Raw genomic sequence first — 17,288 nt, 5'->3', positions numbered from 1 at the left:
GCTTGGTATCTTGTTATTAAACATTAAATAAGAAACGCTGTGGCTACATTTTATAAAAGAGGCTTCTTGAGACATGGTGAGAATAAGCAATTGGACCAGGATTCTGCACATGTCAGTGGAGGCCTGTAAACCTGGTTACCTTCCCCCAGAGCCAATGCTGCTCACCACTGTGCTGGGGGCCAAATCTCATTACCAGCTCTCTCCTACATGAAAGAAAAACTGCTTCGGGGTGCCTACTGTAGCAGAGATAAACCCCTAACCAAAGCCACTTTTTTTCTAACCAAGCCCCCACCAATTCTCTTGTGGTCCCAGGAGAGTGGGCCTACCATGGACCTTATCATCCCTAATTCAAAAGAGTATAGATTAGTTGAGACACTGATCTGAAATTCTGAAAGTTTGAAATTACCCTAAGTGGTGGATCTTAAAAACAACAACAACAACTGATCTGGACTTCCCTGGAATTAAATACTGTTGAAATAATTAAAATCAGGCCAACTCTGAGGCCTCTTCTTGAAAAGTCCTCTCATACAGATGTCTCCTATTCAAGACCATATGCATACAAAAGCTTGCATGGAACAGATGTCCAAAGTCAGGAGCACGTCATTATTTATCCAGGAGTATTCTAGAAGGGAGGGACCATGAACCTTTCCTTTAACTACAAAATGGCCACCGAAATGATCCATTTTGTCTCTGAGAAAGTGTCACAAGTAGTGCCTGAACTTAAGACTCCAGAAAACAATTATTTCTGTCAATGTTTGCTATTTAGATAAAGCTCCTAGGGAAGTGGTTTGAAATACAGCCTATCAACATGTTTATTACTAAGCTTGTTGTGTACTCAGCACTGCGTTAAGTAAACTTTGAAGTTTCCTACCACATTTTTGAGGAGAACTTAAAGCTCTTAATGGACATGATTGCATGCTGTCAAATCGAATGTTACAGTAATGACAGTTCCCTAACTCCTGGTGCCATCATTTTCAGAGATTCTCTTAGCAATAAAGTAAAAGTTTGGTGTGTTAGAAAAGAAAGTAATTACTTCTGAAGAGTAACATTAAATCAGATAAAATAAAACGAGATTTTTCTCTCTGTTCTCTAGTCTGAAATAAATTGTTGGCTGGTATTCCCCATAGCTATTAAAAACTCCGGCTGCTAAAGTTACTGTTTCCATTCTGATTTATATCGTAAAGAAGACTCAAAAAGAGTGAGTCCAGCTACGGCTCGATAGGGCTAATTAAATTTTAACCTGCTAGATAAGCAATACAATTATTTTTATACCCTTGAGATTTCTTTTTTTTTAAATGTTTGTTTCTGTTTTTGTCAGTACTTGAAGTATATTTCTCATCATTTTTAAGAGTGTACATGTTAAATTGAGTTAGATTCCTAAACTTTTTTATCATTATAAATGATTCATTGACTTAACCTGGCAAGAAGACATTGGATTTAATTACTAGCACAAACATAAGGCTAAACAAACCCTTCTAAAATGAATGACAAGCACACCGTGCATAATAAACCTGATTCTGAATTTCGATGGCTACTTCAGTGCCTATCATTATCCATATAGCCAAGGTTGGGACTGAAAATGACCAGTAGCTCTTACTCCTTAAGAAGGGTGTGATTAGCTAAGTAATAGGCTTGGAAATCCAGGGCAGATGGACTTTTAATTTCAATTCTGGTCCTGACTTACTCTGAGATCCTAGGAAAGATGCTTATCTATGGCTTAGCCTTTCCTGTTTATGAAATAAGGAGAGAAAAGAGAGTATTAAAGCAATGTTCACAGAGACAAGACTGTTAAATAGGCATGTAATGCAAGGTGAGTATTATAATTAATAAGTACTTATTCGTACATCATCATATAAACCATAAAGCAGGTCATTAGTACTTAAGACTTTTAAGACAATGCAGTAGGCATAGTTTGAAATACACAAATGTTGAAAATGTGAACTCAATTCCCAGAAGCCCTCAGTCCAGCTGAAGGGACAGGATGCACATACTAAAATTTGTTGATTACTTCTCTTACCATCAATCAACATTGCAGTTTGACTGATACAGACATAAGCACTTGATATAATTGCTCTCTTCTTCATCTTGAGGTGGTGATGTCATTTCTGCTGTATGCTAATCAAAACTATAAATAAGGCAATGCAAAAACATGGTGTATTTTTAAATGCACTATGTAATATTGTGTTCTGACACCAAATGAGTGTCCCACAATTCAATTAAATTCTGATACTAACGAACTGGTGTTAACATCAGATCCCACAAGTTAAAGGGCAGGATCCCCAATAAGATTGCCCTTACATCACATGCTAGCTGCAAGTGGGGTCCCCAGGCTTCCTGTACTTCTGTCTGACTTGGCTACAAATTCAGAGATTCACAAAACCCTCCTTCAGATTTGATAATTCAGGAGAATGACTCCCAGAACTCAGGAAAGCACTCTACTTAAGGGTTACTGTTTTGTAATAAGGGATACAGATGAACAGCCAGATGAAGAAGTACACAGCACAAGGTCTGGAAGAGTGCTGAGTGTAGGAGCTTCTGTCTCCGTGGAGTCAGGGTACACCACCCTCCCAGTGCATCAACACGTTCACCAACCTGGAAGCTCCCCAAGCCTTGGTGTACTGAGTTTTTTTATCAGGGTTTCACTACATAGGCATGATGGATTAAATCACTGGCCATGTGATTAAACTCAATCTCCAGCTTCCCCCCGCTCCACCCCCCACCCCACCCCCCCACCCACCCAGAGGTCAGGAGGTGAAGCAGAAGGTTCTAACCTTCTAAGCACTTGGTTGATTTCCCTCCACATTTCATTAGCAAAAACTCAAGTATGGTCCATGGCGGTTCATTATATATATCATAACACACTCCTCTCACTCAAGAAATTCCAAGGGTTTTTGAAGGTCTGTGCCAGGAACCAGTGACAGTTTAGGAGGAGTGCTATGTGGATGATATATAGACAGTAGTTGTTTCAGAAGCTCCCGAGAGGAGAGACCCCTTCAGCAGGGGAGCTAGAATGATCAGGGTCAACTTCATGAATGTGGTGAGACATGAATTAGGTATTAGAGCATGGCTAGTCTTTGATGGACAGAGAGACACGGCTGTAGAACTTCAGTAAAAAACAACAGTGAAACACAAAAGCAAGAAAGTACACAGGATAGTGAAGCAGTGAAGAGCAAACTAGTTAGACCAAAATAGAAGATTTAGGGTGGGATATAGTGAAAGATAAAGTAGGTTTAATCACTTCTGTAAACCCAAGGCTCTTTTTTTTCTTAATTGATTTATTTATTTGAGAGGGAGAGAGAGAGAACAGGAGTGGGAGGAGCAGAGGGAGAGGGAGAGAGAGAATCGAAGCAGACTCCATGCTGAGCATGGAGCCTGATGCGGGGCTCGATCTCACAACCCTAAGATCACGACCTAAGCTGAAAACCAGGAGTTGGACGCTTAACCATGGATCTTTTAATCAAGAAGTTTAGTCGTGTATTTTCAGAAAAAAACTCTAATTATTCATATGGACAAAGCAAACCACTATCAGATTGCCTATACTTGGTTTTAAGATTTAATAGTCTAATATTTTCTTAAAAAGAAAGAAAAACCCCAAATGACGAACTTTAGAATGAACTTTTGAACGGCACTATAGCTGGTTGTATACTGAACCCTCCTTGGATAAGTGATTTGGACAAAGTACGTCAAAAGAATATAATATTTTAAATTGCTGGCTCTATAAACCGAAGTAACGTCTCTTGGGTTCAGCTGTCCTCTTGTATATATAAACAAAACAGACTCCACACTTTGTTTCTTTTCTGGCCAAGAGAAATTAGGCTCCATGGCTTCAGACAGCTGTCATGCATTTTCCTCACTGCCGCCACACGGGTGTCGGGCTCTGCGGATCATTACCAACACCAACATCTGGCTCTGCTTGCTGGCTTTCAAACAGAGCTTAATTTTTTTTTCTAAGTTTCCAGAAACAGGAAATACCATGTGCACGTCAGTGGAATTTGGGATTAAATATTTCTAAAACCAACCGCTGTTTTTACAAGACATCTTGGAGTGATGGTTTACTTTATGGCTTTTTCCTCTGCAAGTCTTCTCTCTATAGGAATTACTGTGAAATCTCTAAGGTCCCTTGCCTTCCCATCAGGCCACACAATTGTGTTTTTATTCATTTCCCCAAAGAATATGTTTGAGACTCCACTGAGGGTCCAACCACCAACCACACAAGTAACATCTCACATTCCAGGGGGTTTTGTTGCCCTGTCAGAACAGTAGTAGGTTTGACCACTGCCAAGTGTATAGAAACTTTGGGGAGCCCTCACTCTCACTAGCATTCACTAGTATTGACCATCATTTCTCTCTAGAAGGGGTTTTTTCCTTTGGGAATAGGGAAGGGAAGAGAGTTTAGCAGAAACTGGATGCTCCTTCTACATGGAGAAGTAAGAATAGGTAAACGGCTGACTCAGAGATTAATAATAGGCACTACTATTATCCTCATTTTCAAGATGAGGAACCTTATGTAGACTGAGGAAGAAACCCATGTAAACAGTGCACATTCCTGCATTTCTAAATGGGCTTCTGGCTCAAAGAGAAAGCCACAGTATGCTGGATTTCCTTTCCCTGTCATCTTTTATCCTCTGTAACAGGAGATGGCCTCTGCTCCGGGGTCTGAGAGCAGAAAAGTCTATTTGCTGAAAAAGTGTCGAGAGGGTGAGAATGGAGGAAGAAAATGTACAACAGGGCAAAAAATGACAGACACGCTTTAGCCACTAAATACCTTTTACAACTTTCTGACTTTAGAGACTGTGCAACTAGCTTCTCTTAGAATGAAAACTCTTGCTAATTTTACACATCTTCCTTTCCCAGTCTTGAACTGTTATTTGTTGACTGGCAAATGATTATCACTAATGAAACAGTTTCCTCTGATGCCTACTTAAAATATAAGTTTGTAAGAATTACATTCTATGGAGAGAGTAAAGGCAGAAGAATTGAAAAGTGAACCTAAGAAATCTCTGCCAGCATCATGAGTATCCACCTTAGTTTTACAGCCATAAATCTTGAGTGAAGATGTTGGGATAGAAATGTAAGGAATGTGTAGGGTCGGGATACCAGAAGATGATGGGAATATCCATTCTTCAATTTGTACTGCAAAGACATTTCCTTAAGGCATGCTCTGTTTTCACTTCTGTTAAGTACTTTCTCTCTTCCCACCATCATTTCTTTGTCCCAGTAGAAAGATCTACACATGTCAAGTCCTAAGCCCTGCATTTTCCTCTGCAGTACAGTGTGAGGCCACAGAGTAACATTAGTAGTCTTTGTCTTGATCTCCCCTGAAAGCCTTTTCTCCATGACTCCCCTGTTCTCAGAAGAGCCCTGAAGTCACTCTTAAGTCTTCTGTCAGAAAAGGAAAGCACTCCATTAAAATCTACAGTTAATCACAGCTTACATTAAAATGATAAAATGGACCTTAGGAGACAGCGAGCTGCAGATTTCAACTCTAGGAGAGAAAACAAAGCTGATACTAACAACTAGCTTTTACTAAGAACCTACCATGTGCTTGAAGCTATCGCCACTCCATGTTAGGTAATTACAGATGGCAGCCATGTGCTTTCCGTGGACAGAAGGAAATGAGGGGACCTGGAGCCAGACGTTTCTGTGTACTTGGTTCCAAGTGTGCATGTGGCTTCTCCACCAGCCACTTTCTTCTGTTAGTGGGCAACTTGGTTGGGAGGGAGGTGTAGGTATAATTCTTAGAGATTAAAATTGAATGTAGAGTAGTTCTTTAAAGCATTTACCTATTTCCTCTATTTATAAGGGCTTTGTAATCTATTTATTAATCTCTGATCATTCTTTCCTATAGATTAAGTCAAACATGGGACCCCTAAGATCTTTACGTAGAGACAAAAGCCCGAGGTTCCAGGTACAGTTTCAATGCTACAGATTCATACTTCTGCCAACTTGATCTCAGAGGCTGCTGATATCCAGTCTTGCCCAGCATCTGCTCTTCAGCCACCAAAGGCCGTAATCAGTCTTCCTCTTCAGTCCCCAAATTCTATCTTGGGGGACAAACCAGTCCCAAACCCTACTCTTACCATTAGGCCAGAATCCTTACCTAGCGTTTATTTCCTTTCAGGGTTGGGGTTACAATGAACTCTATATTAACTTTCTTGTGGGTTTAAAAAACATTTTGGAGCTAGTCTGAAAATTCAGATCATTTATTACATTGACTGGTCCAAGTTCTAGTAAATTATTTAGAACAAACAATTTATATGTAAAAATTCAGGCACTTGGTAAATTTCCTAGGTTTGAGCAAGAGGAATTGGGCTTTCTGTATTTTTCCAAAGTTTCCCAGGAGAAAAAGACAGAATGCTAATCTCCCTATCCCCACTACCTCCCCCCTACACCCCACCAGGGATTCAGTTATTGTTTCCAGTAAAGTTACTAGCAGCTGCATGTGTTCAAACAAAGAGAACTGTAATAAGCCATGTCCAAAAATCAAGCACAACTTGTATTAATCTTTATGGTAACCTTAGTTTTTGCCTGGTGAAATCTTATTCTATATTCCCACTTCTGTCTCAGCTTTGCCAGTCACCTTGGACTCCCCATAGTTCTCTTATCTGGACTACAAGTATGAAGTAGGCAGAGGTTGGAAGATTTTCATGTAAAAGAATCCCTTTGAGGGGTGCCTGGGTGGCTCAGTCCTTAAGTGTCTGCCTTCGGCTCAGGTCATGGTCCCCGGGTCCTGGGATCGAGCCCCGCATGGGGCTCCCTGCTCAGTGGGAGGCCTGCTCCTCCCTCTTCCACTCGCCCTGCTTGTGGTCCCTCTTTTACTATCTCTCACTGTCTGCCAAATAAATAAATAAAATCTTTAAAAAAAAATAATCCCTTTGAGTGAAATGGATGAAGAAATGTAATTAACAAATTTAGGGTCCCAAACTTCTCAGCTCCGCTTGTGATTCTTAGCCAAAAGAGTTTAATAAAAATCTATTCTAGGTACCGTTTCTCTAATGAGCAGAGAATAGGTTCAATGGAGTCGCTAACATCTATGTAATTGGAAGTCCTCACTGTTGGGACTTTTAGAAGCACTGAATGAAGAAATTCTCACCCAAAGAGCAGGCTTTGCTGACCCATAAGGAATGTAAACCTCAGAGAAAAAAAAAAAAAAAAAATGAAGCTGCTATTCCTACCAGACATCACTACCAGCTAATGAGAAGCAAATTCTAAATCATACATGGTCAATATTAAGACAGTCAATATTAAGCCAATATTACACATTTCATGTGTTTAATGTCAACAATAGTGGCTCAAGATACAATGGCAATGGGACATACTAATTAACTTTTTATAAAATTAAATTCTGGATTTCTTAAAGTCAATATACAAATGAATTCATATATTATATAGATAAATATTTTTACCGGAGTTTCTAACACCTTAGAAAACAGGATGACAACTCTGGGTTCTTCTAAAGGTCCCAATATGACTAGTATACTACCTGTTTTTTTTTTTAAATTTATTTAAAATATTTTCCTATTAAAAACTGAACTAACAAAATTCTATAACCAGCTCCTTCATTTACAGAGAATTCTCTTTTAATCAGCCATTCATTTATTTTTTATTTCATAATCACAGAAGAATAGCTCTAAGGAAAAGTTACATCAAAAGCAAAGATAAAGGTAGGTAGGATTCCAAGGCAAACCTGTGCATTGAGAGATTGTGTGAAAGTATCACATACTTCCTTCTAAAACTTTATGCACACTGAGAATATAGTCTATAGCATTTACCACAAGCATAAGAATTGTTCCTCATATTTCTGGTTCTATATCAAGGAATGGCTTTGAAATACATTTGGCTCTAATTTAATGATGGTAAATCTTGGTATGAAAAATTTGGAAATGAAAAATAATCTTCATTATTGTATGTCATTTGGTAAAAGGAGAGCAGAATAGGACAGAGACTAGATTGCCTGGATTCTGTCTAAATCACTTGACTTCTTTGGGCCTGGATAAAATGAGGATGGTAATTATACTTGTCACCAGAAAATATGAGCGTTGCTATTTGAACTTGTTGGTGAAGCCTGCATTATGTAACTGCAATGTACTGGGACTGGGATGCTCTCCAAACATTTTGCATTCCAATTTGTAGAGCTGCAAAGGTGGAGTGAAGATATAAAATGCATTTCCTCTCACAAAAATGAAATGCTTTCTAACTCAAAATTTAGGCACAGCCTTTAAAGGATGTGAACAATAAACACAGAAATCATTTTTTTTGTAAGATCTGAACCACTGTTTTCCTTAGAATTATAGAAGCCATGTCCAACATTTAGATCTGTACTCTAGTTCAAGTTCCACTGTTTGTGCAAGTCAACTGATGTCCAGAGCATCCTTTTTTATCTATAAAATGGGACCATTGTCTTTTTTATCCAACCGACCAGACCATTGTGAGATTTCATTGAGGTAACATATGTGACATGCCATATATTCATAAGCTCTTGAACACCTGAGTTTCAATCTATGCTATGAGACAAGAGGCCAAGACTGATTCCTGGATCTTCTCCAAGATGCCATTCCAGGCTCTAGGGTGAAGCTAAGGTTTGTTTCCTCCTACATACTCTTTCCTCAGCAATGCACTATGGGACAGACCATCTAACATCCCTTATTCCACCCCTCCCCTCTTAATAAGCCTTCTCCCTCAGCCAACTTTAAGCCACTTTAATATGTGTAAAGAATACAGAATGTGTTGTGTGCATGTGTGTTTCATATGATTTATACATATTTCCTATTAAGTAAAGCAATACGTAATAATTTGTAGAAAATTTGGACTAGTTAGATAAAATACCATTTGGGCTTGGACTTGGACTCAGATGTTCTGAGTTCTAGATCTAGCTTGGCCCTTCTCACTGCAAAAGTGTATGCCCAACTCCAGGTTGCTGGCCTAAAATGGTGAAGTGTGTCTAACAACACCCATTATCAGACTTACCTGGAGTGCTCCTTACCAATGGAATTAGCAGAGAGAGCCTCAGAGGCTGAACCACATGTGTAGGGCCTGGGAATGTGCTCTGCAATTAAAACAAAAACAGCAAAACAGGGGCGCCTGGGTGGCTCAGTTGGTTAAGCAACGGCGTTCGGCTCAGTTCATGATCCCAGGATGCTGGGATCCAGCCCCGCATTGGGCTCCCGGCTCAGCTGGAGCCTGCTTCTCCCTCTCTCACTCCCCCTGCTTGTGTTCCCTCTCTCGCTGTGTCTCTCTGTCAAATAAATAAATAAAATCTTAAAAAAAAAGGGGGGGGGGCGCCTGGGTGGCTCAGTCGTTAAGCGTCTGCCTTCGGCTCAGTTCATGATCCCAGGATGCTGGGATCGAGCCCTGCATCGGGCTCCCGGCTCAGCGGGAAGCCTGCTTCTCCCTCTCCCACTCTGCCTGCTTGTGTTCCCCCTCTCACTGTGTCTCTCTGTCAAACAAATAGATGGAATCTTTAAAAACAACAACAACAACAACAACAACAACAAAACACTACTCAGGTGATTCTCACACAGCCCAACGTTTCAGAAGCTCTGCTCCAGATCCTACACTACACTTTGAGTAGTAAGGATAAGAGGGTCTGGTCCTACAGCAGTGGCATCATCTGGGATCTTGTTGGAAATGACGGATCTTCCCTAAGCGCCTAAGCCTATTGAATCAGAAACCTGCATTTTAACAAAATCCACGGAAGATTTTGACACACATTAAAGGTTTGAAAACCTCCGCTGCACGTCGGTATCATCTGGAAAGCTTTACAACCTACTGATACCCGCGCCGCGCTGAGTCTGGGTTCCGGGGGTGCGGTCAGAGCAAAAGGCTCTTACAAGCTTCCCAAGTTATTTTTATGTACAGCCAGGTAGAGGACCATTGTCCCCTAAACCGCAGTCCTTTACGATTTAAGCTATAACCTGAGTTAAACTGGCTTTCCTGGGCTTGCCCAGAGCCCTAAGGACCGCTTAAAGAGTGGTTTTTAAGGGACAATGGGCTCTGGAGACAAGTTCAACCACGCAGCTTTACGTTCACAAAACCCGAGGCGGGAGACTTCCTGTACCTTCCCGCGAGGGAGCGGGGCGCAGCGCCCAAGTCCGCCCACGGGGCCCCCACCCCGGCCCCGCCCAGCTCGCTCCCTTCCCGCCCCTCCCTCCCCCGTGACGTGCCGCAGCGGGCCGGGATCATGCGCACTCGCGCCCCGCGCCCCGCACAGCTGCTCCGCCTCGGCGCTTGTCATTCTCCGCGGCGCGGCAGCCAGTGCGGACTGCGGTGCCCGCCCGCTAGCTCCCCCGCCGGCGCGCCTGCGATGTGACCACCGCCTGGGAGCGGGCTGGAGGCTCTGCGGCTGACGGCGCCTCGGCTTTTTCCTTGCCGCGTTCCTCGTTGAGTCGCCATTCCCTCGGAGCCGGAGACACGCACCAGGGACTAGGAGCGCCGCACTCCGGGGTCGGTGCCATCTGCAGCTCTCGGTCCGCGCGGCCGCGTGCAGCCTCAGTCGCCGCTGCAGCCGCCGCCGCCGGCCGGTGCGCCCTGGCGAGTGCCCGGCTCCCGGCACGGCGGAGCGAGGCGGCTGGTGCAGAGCGACAGCGCCTAGCCCTGCAGCCGCCGCCGCCCGGGCAGTGCGGGGCCAGCGGGATTGAGCGCGGCGGAGCGAGGTCCCCTCGGAAGGCTCCCTGCCTCCTGCGTCCCGGTAAGTTGACTGTAGTTTCGGAAGTTGGAGGGAGCCATGGGGAGGAGACGTGCGTTTTTATTATCCTTTTGTGGGAAGCTGGGGGTGGCCGCTCTTGTTAGGAGCTGGGCTCCATCTCGGGGAGTTCAGGGTGCGAAGAAGCGGACCCGGCACGCGGGGAGAGGCATTCCAGGGCGGGCTGGCAGCAGCCTCTGAGGATTGTGCCAGTTGGAAATGCTGCGAGAGGACAGGTGCTCTGAGGGCATTTCGCCTGCTGCTGATTGCACGTTCCGAGCTCCTTGACTGTGTGTTTGGCAGTGGAGGGTGCGTGCAGGGTCCTGTTACCTCTACCCTAAGTCCTCCGGGAAGTGACTCCCCTAATATTCCTGGATGCGATAAGTCTTTGGGGATGGGAGCTAAGTCATTCCTTCCCAGCCCTTCGGGCTTCCCGCGCATCCCACTTTACTCTTCCCCTAGGCAGAAGTTGCCAACGTTTCCCTAATTGGAGCCCAGTCCTTTAGGGAGAAAACAGCTTGTAAGTCAATACAGCGTTTTGTGCCATAAGGCAAATAAAATGAGAAATCCGTTCATTGTATATGACTTCATACATTTCAAGAATGTGGGCAAGTCTCAAAGAAATAGGATTCAGATGATGACACTTGGGTTTCACGCTGCCGGTCCTGCGCCTCTTATATAAGCCTCCCGGCGGGATAACTGTCTGCAGTGGCTGCAGCTGTGGCTCTCCGTGCCATTTGTTTAAGGTCCAGCTTGAACAGTATTTAATGAAAATGCTGACATGATATAGCATTCTGTAGTCCGAAACAGAGTGCACTCTTCAAATTGGAGTGTCTTCTCCTAATAGGTAGCGTGCGAGGAGAAACCCGGTATATTTTTCAAGGCAGCTCCAGGAATTAGACACATAAATCATGTTTTAAAATAGCAGGCATTGTGCAGAGAGCCTGCAGAGGACCCTTTTTGAACACATTCCCTTTGTTTTAGAAAAAGTGGAAATTGTTCATCCCAGACATTTGTTGAGTCTGAAAGTTAAGTATACCAATGAGCTTAATTATCTTAATAAAGAGCATGATTTATAGATAGCTGTCCTGTCCTACTTTGAAGGATAGAATTCTATAACCTTTCTTTTTCATCTGTCCCCTAGAGATTCCTTTTAAGTAGAGCAATAGATTATCATCATTGATGCGTAATATTTGAGTCGATTAAATTTGTAAAAGGAATACTTTGAAATAAATATGGTACTGCTCTGACTGTTAAGACTGAACATTAGAAACGAGAATTTTCAGATTATTTGATATCAAAGTCATTAGTTTAACAAAACAGCATTAAGACTTGATATATATATACACACACACACATACACACATATACTTAAATTTGGACTTATAATAAATGTTTAAACCAAAACTCAGGGGTGTGTTTTAATGTAAGATTTATCTAGGCAATCTTTAGAAAGAGAAGTGCTTTTATTTGTGGTATTCCAACACATAGAACAAGATAAGCTAGTTACAGGCACCACATTTAAAAACATATCCTAGGTTTTTAAAGAATTCTAGGAAAGTACAAAAATGTTATTTCAGAAGTTGAAAAGTTAGGCACACACTGTGGTTTGTGAGAGCATCCATTGCTTATGTCTAGAAGAGAAAACATCCAAGCATGGAATCTCAAAAGACTTACCCCATCAGCACTGTTGTATTATGGTTAGGAGGGTAGACTAGGCAGCTGAGCTCCTGGCTCTCGTACCATCTGTTTAAATCTGGGTGAGTTACCCAAACTCTGTGCCTCAGTATCCTCATCTGTAAACAGGGGATGACAGTAGTACCTACTTCATGGGATTATGATGAGGATTAATAATGACTTCATAGATGTCAAGCCGTTGAACCAGTGTCTGGCATATTAAGCTGATAAAATTATCATTACTATGAAAGGAAACCCATCTTTGGATACCAGGGACATTGAATGGCTGCTGATGAAGGTTAATGGAAGCAGGTCACATGTATAACAGGAGAGAGGATATAAACATTTATTAAACACTTTCTGGTGATGCAGACCAGCTGGTGTTTAATTTACTGTCTCCCTCAATTCCTCACTGAGGTGGGTGGTTTCTTCTCCACTTGGGAGATGAGGAAACTGAAGCTCAGAGAGATCAAATCAGAGTTGGGATTTTAGCCCATGTCTGTTTCTTTCAAATCCTGTTCCCTTTGACCTTGCTGCCTCAACTTGCAAAGTGCTTTTTCCACCTATTCTCCTTTAATCCTCATAATAATAAAATAAAATAGGTGCACTATTATCTTCAGTATACAGATGAGGAAATTCAAGGTAAGCATTAAAGTATGCAAAGTGCTCAACAGCACTCACAACATAGTTCTCCAAGACTGGGAGTTATTATTATTACTATAATTATTATTAAATAACTTGCTTAGCCTAGCATAGGGTAGATGTGCCAGCAGGTGAAGTATGTTTTCTCCTTCACTTTCAAGTGGATTCCATTGCTTTTTACTTCCCCATTCATATATTCAGAGAATCATTGGGAAAAAAGCTGGTATGTGACAGTTCACACTGGAGGACGGTGCTCTCTGGTTCGTTTCTGTCTGCAGATGTGGCTGCAGTGATCCACGCAGCCTAGAAAACCAGCACAGGCAGCAGTCATCCATCCACAAAGAGCATCATACCTGAGCATGAATTCAGTCCCAGCTGGAGAACAACCGTGGGGCAGAGAAAGAGAGAGAGAGGCCTTGTATTTTCCCGTGCATTTTGCTGTATATTTAGAAATGGGAATCATTTATGTTTTACATTAAATAAGCGTGCTTCTTCTAGGCCTTAATGCCAGCGTCACAGGAAGCAGTTTCTGGGTCCTTTGTGAGCAGTACTTTGTTAAAAGTCTGGTCCATAGCCTGTTGAGCTTCTCACCTGACTTCAGAGGTTGGGAATGATTGAGAGGCCACTTTTGTGTGTGTGTGTGTGTGTGTGTGTGTGTGTGAGAGAGAGAGAGAGAGAGAGAGAGAGAGAGACATTCCTAGGTTATCATCCAGATACTACGTAGTGTTCTGGTTCTGGTAAATATTTATTCTGTTTTCTAGATATTACAATCTAATTGCTATATAAGGCACATAAGCAACAGACTTCTCGTAGACCAGTGTAACCTCTTAGCTAATGTATTATGCTACCACTGACAGTACTTTGGGACAGATGTTCTAAGTTGGCTTTCTTTTTTTAAAATCAAGACTTTCGGGGCACCTGGGTGGCTCAGTTGGTTGGGCGACTGCCTTCAGCTCAGGTCATGATCCTGGAGTCCCGGGATCGAGTCCTACCTACATCAGGCTCCCTGCTCAGCAGGGAGTCTGCTTCTCCCTCTGACCCTTCCCCCTCTCGTGCTCTCTCTCTCTCATTCTCTCTCTCAAATAAATAAATAAAATATTTAAATAAAAAATAAATAAAATCAAGACTTTCTGTACAGCATGGTGACTATAGTTAATAATACCATATTGCATATTTGATAGTTGCTAAGAGAGTAGATCTCAAAAGTTCTCATCACAAGTTGTAGCTGTGTGGTGACAGATGCTAACTAGACTTATTGAAATCATTTTGCAATATGTACATAAATCATTAAGTTGTACACCTGAAACTGATATAATTGTATATGTCAGTTTAAAAAAATCAAACCTTTCTGGGAACGAGCTTTCAGGAGAGTGCCTCAGTATGCCTGAGGACACAGTCCCACAGAGACAGTGTGCCAAAAAGAGCCCTTGCCATCAACAGCCCCTTCACATCTGTGAAATACCTTCTTCAATTTTAACCCTCCTTGTCAGAGTACAGATATCCCTTCTCTTCAATCAATATTTACATTTCAAATGCTCCTCTCTTCTGGGTTATTCTATAATTGAAGCCTTCCTTGATCACTTTGACATAAGCTGGGTCCATAATTTAGTTTTAACTAATTCTTTACAATTTACATAGCTCTGTTTTATTTCTCGTCTGTGTGAACTATTTATTGGCTTATCTGTGGCCACCTCTAGATCTCCAAATAACTTCTCTGACATCAGCTTTTTCCTGCTGTCAGAAAATATATGTACAGGAAACAAGGTAATTTTAATATGGATAAAGTGAATGAAGATCATTTACTCTCCCTAGTCATAGCTACTGTTTTGAATTATCTTCACTTCTGGCTTGGGGAGTTGGGAGCTGATTCTCTTTCTAGAGCTCTTGCTCTGTACATCCATGAGAGATATGTTGGGGAATTATACAAGTTTCTGGTGATACAAGCAAGCAGTTCGTATTCATCATGGCAGAGACAGTCCTTCAAGGCTGGGGCATTGCTGATTTTGAGGACAAGGGGCAGAGATGGGGGGACACAGCTCTGAGAATGATTTATCTGCCACATTTCTGGTCCTTACCCATCGTGCCTTCTGGATAAGAACTGGAGTGAATAGTTAACACAGAGCACTTACCATGTACCAGCTGCCGTGCTAAGAAGTTTACGTACAGTATTTACTTTAATCCTCACGGCAACGTTATATGGTAGTTACTTTATTATCCTGTTTTTCAAAAGTGGAAACTGAGGCCTAGAAAGGTCAGGGCACCTGTCCAGGGTCACATTGGTGAGTTTTGGAGCCAAGAATGGAGCCCACGGCTGTCTGACAAGGCCTGGGTTCCATACAGTGCATTCTGCATCTAATCTTGGAGCTTTAATGATCATTCAGCTGTGCTTCATAGGTGTCCTATATTGTGCTTCTCAAAGTAGTCTTGTACTGTCTCGCTTGGTTCCCACAATGACCCTGGGAGAGAGCTAAAGAGATGGTGGGAAGGCCATTGCTCACCTTCTTGCCCATAGGCAGCATCTGGCATTGACTACATAGTGTCATCTCCATGTCTTTGTGGAGGAAGAACTTGGCTTAGTTCGTACAACAAGCTTAGAAAAGAAAACCACATGTTAGCATTGTGCAGTAGGAAGCATAAAGCCTTCCACCGATAATGGGACCCAGTGGAGAGGTATGTTAACTTCATTTGTGTTTGGGTAACATACTTGTGTCACTCTCGTTAAAGAAAGGGCAAGTATAGAAACCTGAGATTTTCTCTAGTGATTAAAAAACATGTTTATAAAAAAAAATATCAGTAATGAAGATTACTGCAACAGTGTCATATGCTATTCACAATGAGACTATGGTTTTTAAATTCAGTGACTATATATGTCTTAACAAGTAAGGGTCAAGAGTGTTGTCTCAGAATTACATCAAATCTTCTAGTCCAAATGCACAATACAAAGAATTTATGACTAATTTGTAATATTTTTAAAACCCTTCCTCTGAGCCTCACGTCCTCCATTTTTTCTTGATTTCACATTGGAGTCAGCATTTGTTCAATAAGTTCTTCATATTCCTTGAGTTTTGACTTATTATTTTTCTTGTTGTTAAAACATTTTGGGGGGCGCCTGGGTGGCTCAGTCGTTAAGCGTTTGCCTTCGGCTCAGGTCATAATCCCAGGGTCCTGGGATCGAGCCCCGCATCGGGCTCCCTGCTCCGCGGGAAGCCTGCTTCTCCCTCTCCCACTCCCCCCTGCTTGTGTTCCCTCTCTCGCTGTGTCTCTGTCAAATAAATAAATAAAATCTTCAAAAAAAAACCATTTTGACATATTGTGTTGATGTTTCATCTACTCCCCCTCCTTGATTTTATAGGACTGTACAATTTTCAAACCTGTGAGTCACTCAAAACTTATGAAAAATTCAATTTTCTAAATATAGACACTATTGCAAAGGACAGGGAAATTTGGCCTGACTAGAGGGCCTTTACTTAAAATGCAGAGCGCTGGAAACCCTATGAACCTTATGGAGTAGGCAAGTAGAAAAAAATAAAGTTTTGCAGTTGGTCAGCAGCAGCTTTATATCTTTCTCTATGATTTCATGGAGCCCAATATCTACATACTGTATCCCTTATTCATTTGCAAGTTTGCAATTTGCAAGATCAGCTTCAGTTGATTCTGTAAAAGTACCAAAAGATGTGACTAAGTCAACATTGTTGTCATCTGTCATTCTAGTCTTCATAAAGCTCCTGGTGTTGCATACGTAAGCCTTTCTGTGGATTTATTCTCTAAGTGAAGAAGGGTAATCAGGTAAATCTTTGGGCATCTGTTCTCACTGCATCTGTGACTCGGTCGTTACTGTTGATATTGCTTCTGCTCACTCTGGCCCTTCACCCCCGACCATACCCATTCCTCTGTCATTCCCATTATGGTTGAACATGCCGAAGCTACTGGCAAACTTCAGTGTGGAGGCAGCTCATGTTATAAGTTAGAGGCAATAAAACCAAACAGCACATGGTTTTTTTTAAATTAAAAAAAGCCAAGCTGTAACACAATTTACACAAGAATACTGCAACCTCTGCATTCAGTACTGGCGAGTTGCAAACACTGTGGCCTTATTTTTTCCCTGACATCTTCTAAGGAGAGCTGTGAACCTCAAATTCACACATAATCAATCACTAGCAGCTTGGCCTTGTTTGAGTCAGATTGAATTGGAAAGATATTTACTCATTTATGCATTTACCAGATATACATTGATAGGATACCAGGCATGTTATTGAATGTTGAAACCTCAAACAGAAGAAGCATCCTC

General features: G+C 42.0%; 1 protein-coding gene across 2 annotated transcripts in view; it reads left to right on the top strand.

The window, feature by feature from the left end:
- Positions 1-10,257: 10,257 nt before the first annotated feature.
- PAG1 (phosphoprotein membrane anchor with glycosphingolipid microdomains 1) overlaps positions 10,258-17,288 on the top strand; it is a 139,106-nt gene continuing 132,075 nt past the window's right edge. For both annotated transcript variants that reach the window (XM_035011421.1, XM_035011422.1), the window contains exon 1: positions 10,258-10,687. The gene's annotated coding sequence lies outside the window, so the exon portion shown is untranslated. The remainder of the gene's footprint in view (positions 10,688-17,288) is intronic.

This window comes from Mirounga leonina, unplaced genomic scaffold (genome assembly GCF_011800145.1).
Source record: "Mirounga leonina isolate KUSES-001 unplaced genomic scaffold, KU_Mleo_1.0 Mir_165, whole genome shotgun sequence".
Lineage (NCBI taxonomy): Eukaryota > Metazoa > Chordata > Mammalia > Carnivora > Phocidae > Mirounga > Mirounga leonina.
The sequence above is the reverse complement of the archived record's forward strand: the minus strand, read 5'-3'. Positions and strand labels throughout refer to the sequence as shown.